Here is a 17719-nt window from a genome sequence, read left to right as displayed (position 1 = left end):
TTTCCATTGATAGTACTTTCTAACCAGAGCAATTCATTCTTCCTACTTTCATTTAAGCTTAACAATATCCTTTCGGCTGCATTTCCTGTACTGCAGTGGAAACTGCCTTACAAGTGCCTGAAAAGTTACTGCCATGAACTTATCATGAAAGCTCTTACAGCCTTGCACTTGTTTCATATCTGCAGGATTGATGAGAAAAAATAAAGCACTTCAAGGGGGCTCAGCTTCACCAAAAGTAGCAGACTGATGAAATTGCTGGATTCTGCCAACAAATCATTGTGTTTCCTCCATCTGTCCTTTAACCTTCCTATCTACAATTCATTTCTAGGATCTTACACTGAGAGTTTCCTGTGTATAATCTTACCCCTTTCAAAAAAAAAAAACCTCCTAGTGCAGCCTAGTACTTTTTGTATCTTTGTAATTTAGGTATTGCAAGCTTTAGCCTTGGCTTTTAGATGGAATTTTATTCTGGAGCCATTCGTGTATCACATTTTTTTCCTCCTTAAACCAGTGAAATTTTAAAAGGAAACCCCAAAGCAAGCAAACAATACATTCATCATCAAATTAAAGCATTATGGCATCTTTTTAAAGCTGTCTGGAAATGGAAAAGGCCGTGATGGTGAACCTATGGCACATGTGCCCCAGGTGGCATGCAGCACCCTCTCTGTGGGCATGTGAGCCGTCGCCCCAGTAGAGCTCTGCCGTGAATGCACGCGCACCTCCCACTGGCCAGCTGGTCATTGGGGCTCTGTTGTGTATGTGCAGGGGTTGGGGTGTGTGCAGGAGGCTGTGTGGTCATGCATGGGGAGCAGGGTGCATGCTGGGGGCATGTATGGGGTGCATAGTGACATACTGGGGCATATGCAGGTGGCTGTGCATATATGTGCAGCGGGTAGGGTGCGTGCGGAAAGCCATATGCGTATAGCATTTGGGGGGGTCGTGTGCACGCATGCATGCATTTGCATGCGCATGCACGCGCTTTTGGCCCTCCATCCAGAAATAGTTAGCCATCACTGGTATAGGATCTCCTGCTGGAACAGGTGATTCAACTAGAAGATCTCCAAGGTTTTTTCCATGTTATTCTATGTTCTAAGCTCAATAAATGGAATATTCTAATCTATTTTATGGTGTCCATCCACTGTTCTCTGATTTTTTTTTTAAATGGGAGATACCAACTTCTCCTAAAAAGTTTCAGTAGCAAAATGTAGCAGAAGTTTTTTTCCATGTGCTTAATCATTTTGCCCAATATACAGGCACAAAATTTGTACTTTGCAATTTGCATTTGTACTTCGGAGTGACAATTAAAGGAATTGTTATACCTCTAGAAAAGGGGCCATCCCTTTGCAATGGAAGAACCAAGGCCCTAACACTGTACTGAACTTTACTTTGTTAGCTAAATTAATGTGATTAGCTGGATAGACTAGGAATCACAACCCAGAAGAAGACAGTAGCAAACCACTTCCATAAGTATTCTATTTATTTATTTAATCAAATTTATATATCTCATCTAAATGACTCTGGGTAGTTTAGAACTAAAAGCCCCAAAGCTACATAAAAGTTACATATATAAAGTCAAAATTAAAACCATGAGTAAAAACAGGTTAAAAAGTTAAAAGGCAGAGGGAGGACCTTCAAACACAAACCATCCTCAGGATTGCATGCCACTCTTAGATCCCCAGGCCAATTGGCAAAGCCATATCTTGGCAGTCTTCCAGAATGCCATCAGTGTGGGGAGTTACCTTTATTGGGGGAGTTTAAGTTGAACTCTGAACAAATAATAATAATAATTAGAAGCCTAAAAACTTAAAGAATTTGAAATAAACAGCAAAATAAGATTTTGATTAAAGAAAGTTATAAACAAATTAAGGATCCTGAAAAATTTGGAGCACTAACTTTTATTATAGGATTTTGAAATTAACTAATGAAATTGTTGGAAATAGATTTATCTTGGGTCAGGGTTCCAAATACCAGCCTCAAATAAATAACACTTCGAGGCTAGAAGTTCCTCAAAGTTCCAATTTATTAAAAGAGCCATGTTGGCACATCTGGGAAAACCCAAAACTGAAATCTTCTAGGTTTTCCCACCCAAATGAAAGTTCAAGATCCTGTCCCAACATCCACAAGTCCATCACATGGTCCAATCCTTCATTGCCGCAAAAGAAGATTCCTGCCATCCACATCTGTTCAGGTGCAGGAACAAAGCAACTTTGACTTTCTGCAAAGGAATGTTATTTTGCCCACATCTCTCCCATCTGCCATACAACCCCCCCTTCCCACAGTATACTATGTTTGAATATGTGGCAGACTTGAAGCCCTATACAAAATAGCACCCAAGCCTGACAACTTGATTATCCTGGCAACTGCAAGTCATAATAAAAGATAAGGGATGGTTTTAGAAACTGAACATTAGAGTTGGCTAAAGAGTTTAAGCAGGAAAAAAACCCAAAGTCTGATATTAATTAATATTGGGAGTAACAGAACGATATATAATATCAGAAAAATTAAAGGAGATCTTTAAAGAATGGAGCCAGAAGTTAGTACCGTATTTATCGGCGTATAACACGCAGTTTTAAAACTAAAATTGGAAGCTTAAACCCTGCCTGCGTGTTATACGCCGATCTCAGCCTGGCGGCAGCGTCACACAGACTGTGGAAGGAGGGGGAGGAGGAGGGAACCAAAGAGAGCTTTTACCGAGTCTGCGCCCCACAGCCAGGACCGTCCTGGCGCCTCCAGCCGCGTTTCTTCCTGCAAAGCCATTCGGGCAACCCGAGAGTTCCGCTTGACGCCAGAAGGGCTTTGCAGGAAGAAACGCGGCGTTTCTTGTGTGTGTGTGTGTGTGTGTGTGTGTGTGTGTGTGTGTGTGTCTGTCTGTCTGTCTCCGCCATCCCCAACCTCTACACCTTGCAGGACTGCTGCGCCTTTGAGAAGCCGGGGTGGGGAGGAGAGGGGGACGGGAACGACGCCTAACCCCCACCCACACAACCCGGTCCCCGGGAATGCCGCTCCCGCCGTTCAGAAACCGAGGGGGAGAAAAGTTCAAAAGCCGCCGGAGCCAGCTGGAAAAGGAGCGACTTTCCCCATTAGCCGGCGCCCTCCGCCAATCCGCAACGGCCTCGCAAATTAAAAACCGAAGGAAGGCGGAGAGCTCAGCCAAGCGCGGCCAGGCAGCCAGCGGCGCGCACCGGCTTCCCCGCGCAGGGAACTTCTCCGGCGGCTGGGGGGAGGCCGTCAAGCGGAACTCTCGGGTTGCCGAGAGTTCCGCTTGACGCCAGAAGGGCTTTGCAGGAAGAAACGCCGCGTTTCTTCCTGCAAAGCCCTTCGGGCAACCCGAGAGTTCCGCTTGACGGCCTCCCCCCAGCCGCCGGAGAAGTTCCCTGCGCGGGGAAGCCGGTGCGCGCCGCTGGCTGCCTGGCCGCGCTTGGCTGAGCTCGCCGCCTTCCTTCGGTTTTTAATTTGCGATGCCGTTGCGGATTGGCGGAGGGCGCCGGCTAATGGGGAAAGTCGCTCCTTTTCCAGCTGGCTCCGGCGGCTTTTGAACTTTTCTCCCCCTCGGTTTCTGAACGGCGGGAGCGGCATTCCCGGGGACCGGGTTGTGTGGGTGGGGGTTAGGCATCGTTCCCGTCCCCCTCTCCCCCCCACCCCGGCTTCTCAAAGGCGCAGCAGTCCTGCAAGGTGTAGAGGTTGGGGATGGCGGAGACAGACAGACAGACACACACACACACACACACACACACACACACACACAAGAAACGCCGCGTTTCTTCCTGCAAAGCCCTTCTGGCGTCAAGCGGAACTCTCGGGTTGCCCGAAGGGCTTTGCGGGGAAGAAACGCGGCTGGAGGCGCAAGGACGGTCCTGGCTGTGGGGCGCAGACTCGGTAAAAGCCTCTCTTTGGTTCCCTCCTCCTCCTCCTCCTCCTCCTTCTTTCTGGAGCCCCTTCCTCAAAGATTTGGTACCAAAGCAATGGCGGTGAGGAAGTTGTGTCTTTTGGATTTTGCACTGTTGTCTTTTCAATGGTTCTCAGACTGGTTGAACCTTTAGCAGCTGGGGTGATATTCTTTACTGTTAAGGTTACAATTGGATGTGTTGGACAAATCTTAAAAGATGAAACTTTTATTAAAACGTTTGACTTAACTAAAAACGTCTTCCTTTTTCTTCTTCTTCTTAAATATGATTTATTTATTTATTTTTACTTCAGAAGTTTGATGACCGTTGTACAAACTAATCCAACCTAAATGTAGAGGAGGAGAAGAAGGGGGGGGATTTAAAAAGAGCAGAGGAAAAAGAAAAGAAAGCATGAAGAAAACATAAAGAAAGGGATGGGAGGGAGGGAAGGAAGGAAGGCACTTTATGTTGAAACAGAAAATATTATATAAGGAAGAAAATGGAAATAACTTTTTGCTCAAAGAGGTGTTTTTTCATTTCATATTTGCCTTTTAAGAGGAGTTAATGTTATAATTCATGTTCTAATGTTATAAATTTTAATCCAACATTAAGTTCCGAGCTTCCAAGTCATTTATTTTTAATGAAAAAAATTTTTACTCAAATTTTTGTGTTAAAATGGGGGATGCGTGTTATACGCCGGTGCGTGTTATACGCCGATAAATACGGTAATTATAATATCAATACCGTCAGTAATGTTGTCTGTATATAAAAGATGCTAATAAAGGAATGGTAGGCGTGGAACAACTTTTATCTGATAAGATAAACAAAGTACAGAATGTGGAAATTCAAATGTCAGACCAAGATAATGATTTGGATAAGGATGCTTTATTACATACACAAAAGTAACTGGCTGAAGTTTTAAAAATTAAAAGGGAATTATAAATGATAAACCAAAGGATTGATTTGGAAAAGTTTTCTTACTGTGTCTGGAAAAGCCTTGAAGAAATCTGTGAGATGAGAAAAAGAAATCAAATCCTATGACGATATTTGCTTGAATTAAATATTAAGACTGTTAGAAACAAAAGGGATGAATATAAAGTAGGTTTATTTGATCAAAGATAAAATAAGACACTTTGTTGTAATGTTCTGGCAAATCTTTGAAGACTTTTGGCAGGATTGACAAGTTGATGTTTTAAGAATGTTCTTATATGGGATATAGGATAAAGAAATATCTTTAGTGTATATACATATACATATACATATACATATACACATACACATACACATACACATACACATACATACACACACACACACGTATGTATGCATATGTATATGTATATATGCATGCATGCATGCATACATACATATAAATATATCACATTTTCTTTTTCTTCTTTTTCTCTTTTCTTGCACTTATTCTTTCCATTCTTCTCTTTTTCTAAATTTAGTGTGTATCAGTCTTACCATTGTAATTAAATCTCTTCATAATTATATATATATTTAAAAAGATATCCTTCATCTTGCTGAAGGAAATGCACCACTCAAAAGAATGCCACATTGAAAATGCAGTTGTTTTGTGCTGCATTTCTTTAGAACTGTGTGCATTTAAATCCATAAAATCAAGTTCATATTTATATTCATGCTTATACAAAACTAGAAAATCATTGGCAAACTTGGGTGGTTGCCTTTTCTATTTTCTGGATGTGTGGGATTTCAGTGTGCAAGATTCCTAACCCAACCACAGAAATGTAAAATAATTTTGCCGTAGAATCATGACCAGGTGTATGTTTTCACCCCCAGATGATCTGTGGTGTCATTGCAGAAGACAGAGTGCGTAATTGTAGAGGTGGTGTCATTTTTCTCTCTGGGTGCACACATAAAATGAAATTCCTCTACCTACATGCTTAGTAAGAGTTACTCAGCAAGTTTTACAATTTGCATTATTATATTGCAAATTGTTCCACTTTGTATATTCATGGTTGGAAACAGTTTCTTAACAAGTTATTGCAATTTGAACGTAATCACTTTTGAGCCTTGTAATCACTTTCATTTGAAGCCTCAGAATTATTACTACTTGAAACAATTAAGATAAACCGAAAACATGAGCTCCCTCATTTAACACCTGTAAAAGGAAAGGTGAGATTGAGTAATTAGAAAAAAAAATATCTCACTTAGAATGTCTTTGACAGAAGGTCAATTGTCTCAGTGCTCAAGTTATTGCCAAGATGTGTCATCAGATATCATACTTGACACACAAGCCTATCTCTAGGGGTTGTATTGCGTTTACTACCTCTTTCTGAAAAAAATATAAACAGAAACCAAAAGTTTAACTTCCAATAAAATCTAAAAAGCCAGGAACAGTTTTGTCTGCACAACTGCCAGACACTTTCATGAGGTCTCTTCCGTACCATGTCATGAGGATCCTAACAAATTGAAGGGCTATAATTTAGTGTACCATTTAGTTTCTTCTGTAACTTTCTTAATATTTTCCCAGCAAAAATACTTTTTTGCATTCACTCTATTGTCTTTGAGTCTCCAAGTATTCTGGTTATCAACTGGCCACCACTGCTGTTACAGGATCAGCGTAAAAACAAATATGAACACCTTTATGGGATTCAGTAGAAAAAAAAACTTTTTATGGAAAAGGAGCAACAACTGAAGAGAACTTGTTAACATATAAAGATTTTTTTAGTATAGGAATATGTAAAATGTAAAGACATAATTGACACCAGAGAAATGTATGTTTCAATGGTTTTTATACACATAGACATTCAACTGAGATAAAAATGTCTCTGGAATTGAACAATATAAGCCAGAGTTTGAAATGGGATTGTGTTCAAATGATGAATGTGTGAGCGCTAAATGTATAAACTTTAGTTAGGGTTTAAAATGGAAGATGAGTGTGTGTGATTATTTTGGTTAGAATATGCAGATGAACCAATGATAGAATATGATTAACAGCACTGAAATTCACAGTGTTATTCTTTGGGAATAAACTTTTATAAAATGATGCATCACTGCTACATGACACCAGAGAAACTATCTAAGTTTATAAAAGTACTTCCAATCAATATTGGAAATCTGGAAAACATGAAGGAACATTTTATAAGGCATGGTGGATTTATGCAAGAGTAAAAATGTACTGGCTACAAATGCATATGACAATTCAAAGAATTTTAATGATTAAGGGACCAGACTGTATAAGTCTGTTCTTGCTCCTCATATAAAGGAGCAACATAAAGAAGGACCAGAACTTTTTTTTCCGATTTGAACTTATTAATAGCCAATTAGAAAAGACTTATGGATGACTGGTTTGGTATATGGTAACTGCAGTAACACAACTACTGTATATCGCTCAAAATGGAAAAATACTGACATACCTCCAATGGAGGAGTGGATTGTGAAGATAGGATTGTTCACAGAAATGGCAAAATTCACCAATTTTATCAGGGATAAAACAATAAGTACTTTCATAAAAGATTGAAAACCTCTTATGGACTTTTTGCTGAAAATGAAAAAAAAAAAGATGACTTATAATTAACCCTCCCATCCAAAAAAAAAAAAAAAGCAAAACAAACAACAAACAAATGCTAGTAGATTTTTTCCCCATGATGATATTCAACATGATGATATTCCCTAGGGAGTGGGCGGCATACAAATCTTATTAAAGTTGCAAAGTTGCAAATATTCAACATCATCAAAATCACCTTTAACATTTCAAAAAGGCTGGAGATTTTTTTTCTCTTTTTCTTCATTGCAATATTTTTTGGCTATGTAATAGTGGAAGAATTATGAGGAGCAAGAACAGCCTTATACAATATTAGAAGTAATTACAATTTCCTTCTGAATCAACAAATGAGTCAGTTAATGATGAGATATTAATCCTGAAATAAAATCAAGAACAGAAATCTGATCTTTAAAGTGGCGGTTAAATGCATCAAGCTTAAAGGATGCTCATATTCCTAGTGAATAATGTTGAAAAGACACCCAGTCTGATGTAATGGATAATACATTAGGCTAGAAACCAGGAGAGTGAGAGTTCTAGTCCCACTTTAGGCACAAAACCAGCTGAGTAATCTTGGACTAGTTACTCTTGCTCAACCCTGGGAAGAAGACAATGGGAAAACCATTTCCAAAATCTTGCCAAACAAACTGCATGGATTTGTCCAGGGAGTCAACAGAAGTCTAGACACACAGATAATGTGAAAAGCTGTCTCTTTTAACTTGGAGTAGCAAAATATTAAGCATACTTGTGTAAGTGCATTTTTCAGACATGTATGTTTTAAAGAACTTATTCAGCTCACATAAGGAGCTTGAGAAATATAATAACAGAACTCATTGGCAAGGTACTCCAAAGAAGAAAGGCCAGAGGGGAGGAGAAGCATATCTGCAATTCATCCATCCATCCATCCATTTTCTACAGCTGGCTCAGTTCAAAGCAGTGAACAATAATAAAACAATTAAAACCAATTACAAGAAGGTACAAAATGAAACAGATATGGCAGTCAGGGGAAAAAATGTCACTGCCTGTCTACATTCCTTGGCTGGCAGGACCTGTAGCATGCCCAACCTGCAGTTGCATATTTGTGTTATGTGTATCTGCACAATTAGTTTTTTGTGTGCCTTTATTTTCCAGTGGGATGCTTCACTATTTAGCTGAGCTTTTGTAGCTAATGGCTGTGACACACACATGCCCGTTCAAATTTACAAGCTGACAAACTGCGAGGAAGCTTAATTTCCTTATCACAGTTCAGCAAAGTGGAAACTACACATGGAAAAACCCAAAGGAAATCCCAGAATACATCTTGTGATGGCTCCAAGAACTAGCTTCACAACTGTTGACTTCAAGCCATTTATAGGAATAAAGGGAAAGTTAAAAGATTTAGCATATGCTTAGAATGAAAGCATTAACATTCAGCTGAAAGTGAATGCTCCTCACTATTGATACAGTAAAATAAAGGAAACTATTTTGCTCCAGGAAGCTCTTTTCAAAGCTTTGCTATTCCAGGATTCCAGGGATAACTTTAAAATACACTATTTTTAATGTATTTCCTCTTTCAAACATTATGTTTGAATACCAAGCTTAGCTCTGAAGGAACATAAAAATGACTTTGTCACTTGTTTTCAGACCTCATGCTACTTCATTCCCCTTTCAAAAGTATTTGTCATTTTGTGAGTGGCTTCTGAATTTGGTAAATAAATGAATATTGGAAATTTTACTGAGAAGTGATTGTTGCTCCTGATTGCTTCCTGATGCTGCTGATTGCCTTTTCTGTATTTCTCTCTCTCTGATTTTATATGTTAGGGTACATATATGGAAGCCAGTCCTAGAAAACAAGCTGCGTTAAAGAAAGGGAAAAAGAAGAGAAAGGAAGAGCCAAAAATAAGGACAGATTTTGAGTGTCTTCTGAGAGTTTGTGACCACTGATAATAGCTAATTCTATGTGAATGAAATATTGCTACTTGGTGATCTATCTGAGGCAGCTTCAGGAAACAAATGATGCATCCATCTCCTAGAGGGCAATTTCATTGAGTGAGTCACCAAGAGGTCGGTGGAGATAGTCAAAGAAATTTATTTATTTATTTATTTATTTATTTATTTATTTATTTATTTATTTATTTATTTATTTATTTATTTATTTATTTATTTATTTATTTATTTATTTATTTATTTATTTATTTATGTTTGTCAAACATGTCCAAGATAACGGGTATAAGTATAAACATGGACATGAGCACATGAAATTAGTACAAATATATGGGGACAGTAGGACAGGGATGGAAGGCGTGCTGGCGTGCTTATGCATGCCCCCTTATAGACTTCTTAAGAATGGTTTGAGGTCCACAGCAGACAGTTTAAGATTGAAGCTATGGGGGTTTGACAAAGCAACAATGGAGCCAAGGTAGTGCATTCCAGGCATTGACCACTCTGTTACTGAAGTCGTATTTTCTGCAATTGAGTTTGGAGCAATTTACCTTGAGTTTGTATCTATTGTTTGCCCGTGTTTTCTTGCGATTGAAGCTGAAGTAGTCATTGACAGGTAGGACGTTGTAGCAGACAGCTTATGCATAGCATAGGTGGTGTAGTTCAAGGTTGTCCACGCCCAAAATTTGAAGCCTGGTGCCATAGCATGGGGCAAAGCAGTTGTTTTTGTTACTACAGCTGAGGAATCAGAAGACAGAGGGAAGGGCTTTCAACATGCAGGAAATGTGCTAGGTTTGTTTCCCTTCCTGAAGATGACAAGAATTTGCAGGGAGGCTGAGTGTCTTTGTGAACACAAGATGAAGTGCCTAGGAGCAAAACTCCTACCATCAGTGTTCTCCATTTTATCAGCTTCATAAGGAATTCTTCGAATGGACATAGGAAGTATATGAAGAGAGTCACTGGAATCAAGAAAACTCTCAGAAGATAGACAGACAAGATAAAGAAATGGAAGAATGTGTCAAAACATTTTGAAGCTTCAGAATAGATTCCAGGACCTCCTATTGATAATATTTCTAGACTACTGGAGAAAAAGCAACTCTTACAAGCTCCAGGGCTTGAAGAAAAAAAGTGAAGAGCAAGTCATGATTAGGTGAGGGAAACTGGAGAGCCCCTGCTGAGTTTTTAATGAGTTTGATGATAAAGTGCAACAAATGCGTACATATGAACAGTACATATATAATGAGAGGAACTAAAGCAGTAACTGATATGTCCATCAAGATAAGAGTACTGCCTTCCTAGGCCACATTCAGGATGTGAGAGAAAAGCTCCCAAGACTTTTTATCTCCATGATAATTATTGCTTCCCATTCATCCATGTGGGAACAATTGGCTAAACAGATGGTGCAACAGGAACCATTCAGCTTCCTCAATAATGAGATATGATTGTGAGCAGAGGGATTTCTGCAAGCGAGGGGCTGCACTTCGGGAGGACGGAGAAGAATGTTTTTGACAGATGTCTTGCAAACCTAATCCACAGGGAATTTTAAAATGAATCCTATGGGTCAGCAATATGATCATTCAATAAACAATGCACTGCCAAGGAGAAGAACAGGTATGGGATACAGAAGATGTGGAGTTGCTCAATAATGAGGACCTCAAATTCATAACCTGGGATTCCATTGTCTCCATACAAATGCCCAGAATATACAGAACACATCAGAAGAACTAGAAGCTTTGTTTCAGGATAATTAACTAATTAAAATAAATAAAATAATGAACGTAATTTATTAAGGATTATTAAACCTGGTGGAACAAACGTAATTGAATGAATGTAAGGGTTGAAGAGTTGTTCAAAAGGAAACAACAAAGATTTTATTTTATACAATAATAAACCAAAAGCAAAACTGCATAATGGCCTCCCAGAGCAGATTACCCTTTCTGGGAAGGGAGCCATAGTAATAATGGGAGACATCCAGTTCCTGGATTTCTGTTGGAAAACTAACTCAGCCAGGACTGCAAGCTTTGAAATATTCCTCAGTGATCTTGTTGACTATTTCATTCCTGAAGGCTCAAGAAGAAACAATGGAAAGAGTTATTCTAGATCTGATCCTATACAATAGGAAGAGCAGATTTAAAGGTTAGAAACGGGGATCCTTGGGATTTGACATTTTGGGGGTTCAAAATTAACTAGGTGGCGCAGTGGTTAAATGCAGCACTGCAGGCTACTTCAGCTGACTGCAGTTCTGCAGTTCGGCTGTTCAAATCTCACCGGCTCAAGGTTGACTCAGCCTTCCATCCTTCCAAGGTGGGTAAAATGAGGACCCGGATCGTTGGGGGCAATATGCTGACTCTGTAAACCGCTTAGAGAGGGCTGAAAGCCCTATGAAGCGGCATATAAGTCTAACTGATATTGCTACTGATTAATGCATTAGGTATCATCTCCTAGCAACCACCTAGACAGACTTTCTCCAGGATAGTCAGGTCCCAACCTGGCCCTTTCAATCTCCCAATGATGATCTTCATTATCATAATCCATCCATTTTGCAGCTAGTCATCCTCTTCTTTCCTTTGCTTCCCACCTTTCCTTGAATTAGAGCCTTCTCCAGAGAGTTAGGCCTTGCCATAATGCATGTAATAATTGTATCATTTGTGTCTTGAGTAAGAACTATAGGTTGATTTGTTTGATGATCCATTTGATTGTTTTCTTGTCTATGCATTTCACTCTCAGGAGTTCTCCTACATAAAGTTCAAAAGTGTCAATGCTCCCACATTCTGGTTTTTTAAACCCACCTTTTACTTTCAAGGGGTATCAGAGAAAAAACCATTCCTTTGACAATTCTGAACATCACAGGTAAAAATACATCACATCAGAATACCTTTTCCAAGGCCTTCATTGCTACCTGACTAGTACTTGTTTGAGTACTAGTTTGCCATGTATTTATTGATAGTTGGTTCTAAAAGGCAGACATTTCCCACACTTGTTATCTCCATTGTCAACTCTAAAGCTGGTTGTGCCATGGTATGTGGGAATGACCTCAGGAGAGAGGGGAAGAGATGCTGCCTAGGGAATGATCAGATAAGAGAGGGCATAACCTGCAGCTGTATAGTAGGGAGAGAAATAAAGTCAGAAAGGAACCTCTTAATTTATCAGAGTGTAAAAGAGATGGTGGGGGATTTGTACTATCAGACTTGCAAGATTGTAATGTAGCCTTACAATAAAGTAGAGTTAAGGCTCTGCTGTTTCTTATCTGAGTGTTCCCTAGACAGCATCTCTCCCTTCTCCTCCCCTCACAAGGTCATTTCCACATTACAAAAGCAGACTTAAGACTAGTATGGGAAAGCAATGTTTGTTATTTTTCATGTTTGTGCTCCAAATTCAGACTTAGAGCTTTGGGATTTACATTCTTGCTTCCTCCTTCATTAGACTATGAATTGCATAATCACAGAGAGATAAAAGAAGTCAGGACAGAATTAATTCAATGATTCAAAATTATCTTCCTCCAAGAACTGCCTTGCAATTCAAGCTAATTAGGCACAAATGACTTTGTTACTGATAAGTATGATGGTGAATGTTGAATCCGTTTGTGCATGTGTTTGTGTTTTACTTTATTACCACTGCAGATAGCATAGTAAGAGAATAGCAAGTTTATATACCTGATCATTCTGTATAATATGACATGACCATTTATCGAAGTATTTATCAAACTAATGCAATGTAATCACAGCACATTTTTAATTAAAATTTGCTATTTAAGGAATGTGTTGTTCCTTTTTTAAATACTTTTAAAATTACATTAAAAATTGAAAAGTAAAATATTACTGTGTATGGGTCACTCAATTATGATTCATCACCATTTTTGTGTTCATAATGGTGTCACGTTCTTTGAGGCTTAGAAAAGCCTATCTTTTAAAAAAGGGCAAATTTTGCAAACAGGACCGTCCCAATCGTTAGTCAAACAAGTTTAACAGAAAGTCTGCAATAACAATATTTTACATTGTGGCATAACAAGGCATAACTAGAAAATAAGCTACTTTGCCTCCTGATTAAAAGCAGAGCACTCTTTTCTTTTAACTTATTTTTCTTCTATTAACCCCATAATTCAGGGTTCAAATCTGAGAGGGGCTACACTGTTTTCCTTTTACTTGAGCATGACTGACTTACCTGTGCAATCTATTATTCATGGTGCTATAAATGTAGAAGTGGGGCATATGAAGATTCCTTTTGGGAAGCCCACTCCAGAGATACCCCGAAATGAACCTAGAGCCTGCTTTCCACCGTAGATTGGATTTAGGACCTTGTGCCTTAGCTGGGGGAAGAGGAAGATAATGCATTGTTTTCTAATTTCTGAATGTAATACTCATTCATTATCTCTCTCTCCCCCCTCTCTCTCCCTCTCCCTCCCACCCTCCCTCCCAAGCATTGTCTGCCAGAGAGAGAGAGAGAGAGAGAGGGAGGGAGGGAGGGAGGGAGGGAGGGAGGGAGGGAGAGAGAGAGAGAGAGAGAGAGAGAGAGAGAGAGAGAGAGAGAGAGAGCATCACAGTTATTAACATAAACAAGCAATAGAAGATGTGAATTTATAAGCACAAATTTTGCCTACAGTTGATTATTAAAAGAAACAGAAAGCTGATGATGTCTTTTCTTCAAAGGCATCTAAGGAATTCTGGCCTAGCACAGATGATACAGAATCCAGCTAATGCTGCAAACTAGCACAATTGTTGCAGTCAATGGAATGTCGCAGCTGGGAACAATGAGTGAAGTGTTTAGAACATCAATTATTTTTATATAACCAAAGGCTGCAAACCTATATACACTTCTCTGATATCAACTATTGAGAGCCGGATAACTTACTTATGAATATGAAACGTAGGTTACTCTGTAGGCGACTTATGATTTTTAAGGAACTGATGAAGGCAGAAGGTAGATAATTCTAATTATGTTCTTTTTACTCTACCTGAGAACCATAACCAGTGACTTCATGTCTTCAAAGTAAAAAGAGCTGAAATGTTCAGGCTCTTCTTTCTTTTTTCTTTAAAGCTGGGATTCTTTTAGAGAGTGGATTTAAAGATTAAGACATGCATTTTGTCTTTTAAATCCATCCAAACCCTGAAGAAAAAAAGGCACACATTTTGTGTGTTTCCTGAGCTTCAAAAAGATGCCTCTTGAAAGCTTAAGGCACAAGTAATTGCCCACATTGTGATTGGGTTTTATGAATGCCTTACAATTAAATCTAATTGTGACACATGGTCAGAAAGACAAAACTGCAAATGCCTTGAAAGGATCCTGCCTGAAACATGGTAGACATTTAGATCCTAAATATTTTCGCTGACACTTGAGATCCTTTATTCCTTTCTCATTTCCTTTTCTCTCAACCTTCAGGGCCTGGCTTCCTTCCCTTTGTAAAGCCTCCTTCAGAAAAAGAGCAAAGCTTCTTGACAATATAGTTTCCAGATATTTTTGGTTAGGCAAGTCAACTAAGTGGTGACATGAGGGCATATTCTTACCCAAATTAACCTTCTTTTTAACACCATTCCAAAGAAGAAACATTAATTAAAGGGATCAGTGATGTAATAGTGCCAACGTGGCAGATTAATAATAACAGGAATTCCAGAGTAAGGGCAACCAACACATAAATAAGATAAATTTTGTCAGTTCTTTTTTTCCACCTCATCCATCCAATTTGGTAACCATGCTATATACCCAGATACTTCAAAACAATATGCACAAGTATGCCTTATTAAAAGCAAAATATTTGCTGTTTTGTTTCATCTCATATTTGTTTGTGAATTTCAGAGAAAAAATTGAATGCATTGAAAAATTCAGAAGAGTATAAAAACTCATTATATCTTTTAAATAGTATACAAATGTGGTTTAGTGTGTCTATCCATAAAATGTAAGTTTATTTCAATTTTAGTATATTTGTCTAAGTCAGGGGTGTTGTACTTCTGCAATTGATTCTTTTGCTACTTCTGGGTCTAGGGACATAATGACTTCAATGACCTTAAATGAGATCCATAATTTAATCTTCTTCTACTCTTAGGTTTTGGTTTTCTGGCGGCACTGTAATGGGGAAGAAGAAAAAAGCTTCAGAGTGAAGCCCAGGATTCATAAAGAAATGCCAAAGCTGAAGCTTAGGGAAATTTCAGTCAGATAGATCACATGCACCCTAAGGTGTAAAAAATGCTCAAATAGCATCTTCTGAGAAATGATACTACGAGTTATTCAAAGTTTCTTGTGTATGCCTTCAAATGTATATTCACTTACTTATTGCATTTATACAGCTGCCTATCCTTCAACCAATTGTGTGGCTCTCAATCAAAACTCAAAAAATATATATAAAAATCACTCAACACTATAAAACCAAATTAATTAAAACATTAAAAAAACTAAATAGCATTTAGATATATACTGCTCCATAGTGCTTTATTGCACTCTCTGGGCAGTTTACAACATCATGTATATTGCCCCCAGCAATCTGGATCCTCATTTCACTGACCTCAGAAGGATGGAAGTCTGAGTCAACCTTGTCGGGATCAAACTTCAGGCTGTGGGCAGAGTTTACCAGCAATACTGCACTTTAACCACTGTGCCACCAGGGTGCCAAACTGAGTGCCAAATCAAACTTCTAATGTAAAATTATCCAATCTCTTTCTGGCAATGCTTGGGAGAAAAGCCAGCTCTTCAAAACCTAAGTTGCACCCTGAAAGTAAAGGTGAAAAAGGAGGATGCTATGAAGATGCAGTTCAATCTGGAGCAATTGAAGACTAAATGAATTTTTATTTGCCTATTCCTGTGAAATTTTCTCAAGTCTGTATTAACTAGTATGTTGATGAAAGCAAGCTGTCAGACTTCTGCATAACTAGCAAATAAATGAAATATGGCCATATTTTGTATTTGTATCAGTAGTATAATGCAGATTGTAAAGGGGAAGATGTTGGAGAAAACCTGAGGGCTTCAGCACTAATAAAGTCAAGTTACAGCCAAAAAAAAAAAAAAAAAACCTTGCAAAAGGGTGAAAAACGCAGAGGCCTGCTGAATTTCAGGAAGCAGAGGGTTCCATGGTGCACAGACCGGGGTGGGATTCTGCCAGTTCGGACTGGTTCGGGCGATCAGTAGCTCCAAAGATCAGCTGGGAGTGAACCAATTCACTCCAATGATCAAGTGGGCCCGCCTGCCTGCCCCTGCGCTTTACTAACCTTTATCTTCTCAATTGAGTCGCTAAGCAGCTGTTTTCCTCCCCAGCAGTAATGCAGAAGGTAAGTGTTCTCAAAACTGTGCATGGCCACAGCACACATCAGATGCATGCATGCTTACTGAACTGGTAGGATCCCATGACTGGATACAGGCTCTGCCACAGAAAAAGGCATCGTGACCCGACAAATGCATGCCCGACAAATGCGCACCGACAAAACCGCAGCGACAAATGCGCACCGACAAAACCGCAGCGACAACACCATGCCATCAAAATCGCACTCACAACAGCGCGCCAACAAAACCGCTTCCACAAAAGCGTGATTAGGGTTTTTACGTTAGGGTTAGGGTTAGGGTTATAATGTTGTTTTCGGGTCCCAATATGTTGTTTGTGGATGGCACACTTTTGTTGGCGCGCATTTGTCGATGAGTTGTTGTGGGCCCGCTTTTGACGTTGCGGTGTTGTCGCCGTGGTTTTGTCGGCGCACATTTGTCGGTGAACTAAAGGCATGCTTCTTAGTTCCCATCAGATGACAATATTTAGGGAAAGGGACTAGAAGCATGCCACCCTATCTGACCTTGTAGGTTGGGTAGATATCATTAGGGAATGTCAGTCTTGCAAATTCAGATCTTCCCAATATATATTTCACACTTTCTCTACAAAATCATTCATTTGGGTAAATAAGAAGGAAATGCCAGACTGAAAGGTGGAAAATATACTGACACATGATTAATCTTCATTATATTACATTTTCTCTGAGTTCAACAACAACCACATCAATATTTTTTATTTTTAATATGTTTTTTCTGTCACCTTTCACTTAAAAAAGCCCATTCATTTTTCAATAACACAATACACCCACCCAACATAATTCAATTTCCAGAATGTTTCCCACATATAGGTCACTAGAATAGCAAGTCTTTTTTTTTCTTTTTTTGGTCTGAACCTGCCAGAGAGTTCAGCCTTGTTTTACGAACAGTTGCCCAATTTCTGTCCTTCTCCCACAAACAGCTGTTGCCTTGACAACAAAGGAGAAAGAAGATTGAAGATTTGGGATGGCCTTAGCAGCAGGCTCTGCTGAGCAATCTATGATTTTAACCATGCCAACTTTTTTTTTTTTAATCAAGATATGGTGTGAATATTTTTTAATTCAAGACAAAGTTTTAAAGCATATATTTAAGAGAATATCTTTCAGAAACCCAGAAATGCAATTTTCTT

The sequence above is a fragment of the Thamnophis sirtalis genome, unplaced genomic scaffold (assembly GCF_051295495.1).
Source record: "Thamnophis sirtalis isolate CommonGarterSnake01/CBP01778 unplaced genomic scaffold, rThaSir2_p1.2 scaffold_1, whole genome shotgun sequence".
In the NCBI taxonomy this organism is placed as follows: domain Eukaryota; kingdom Metazoa; phylum Chordata; class Lepidosauria; order Squamata; family Natricidae; genus Thamnophis; species Thamnophis sirtalis.
Note: the sequence above shows the minus strand (reverse complement) of the source record.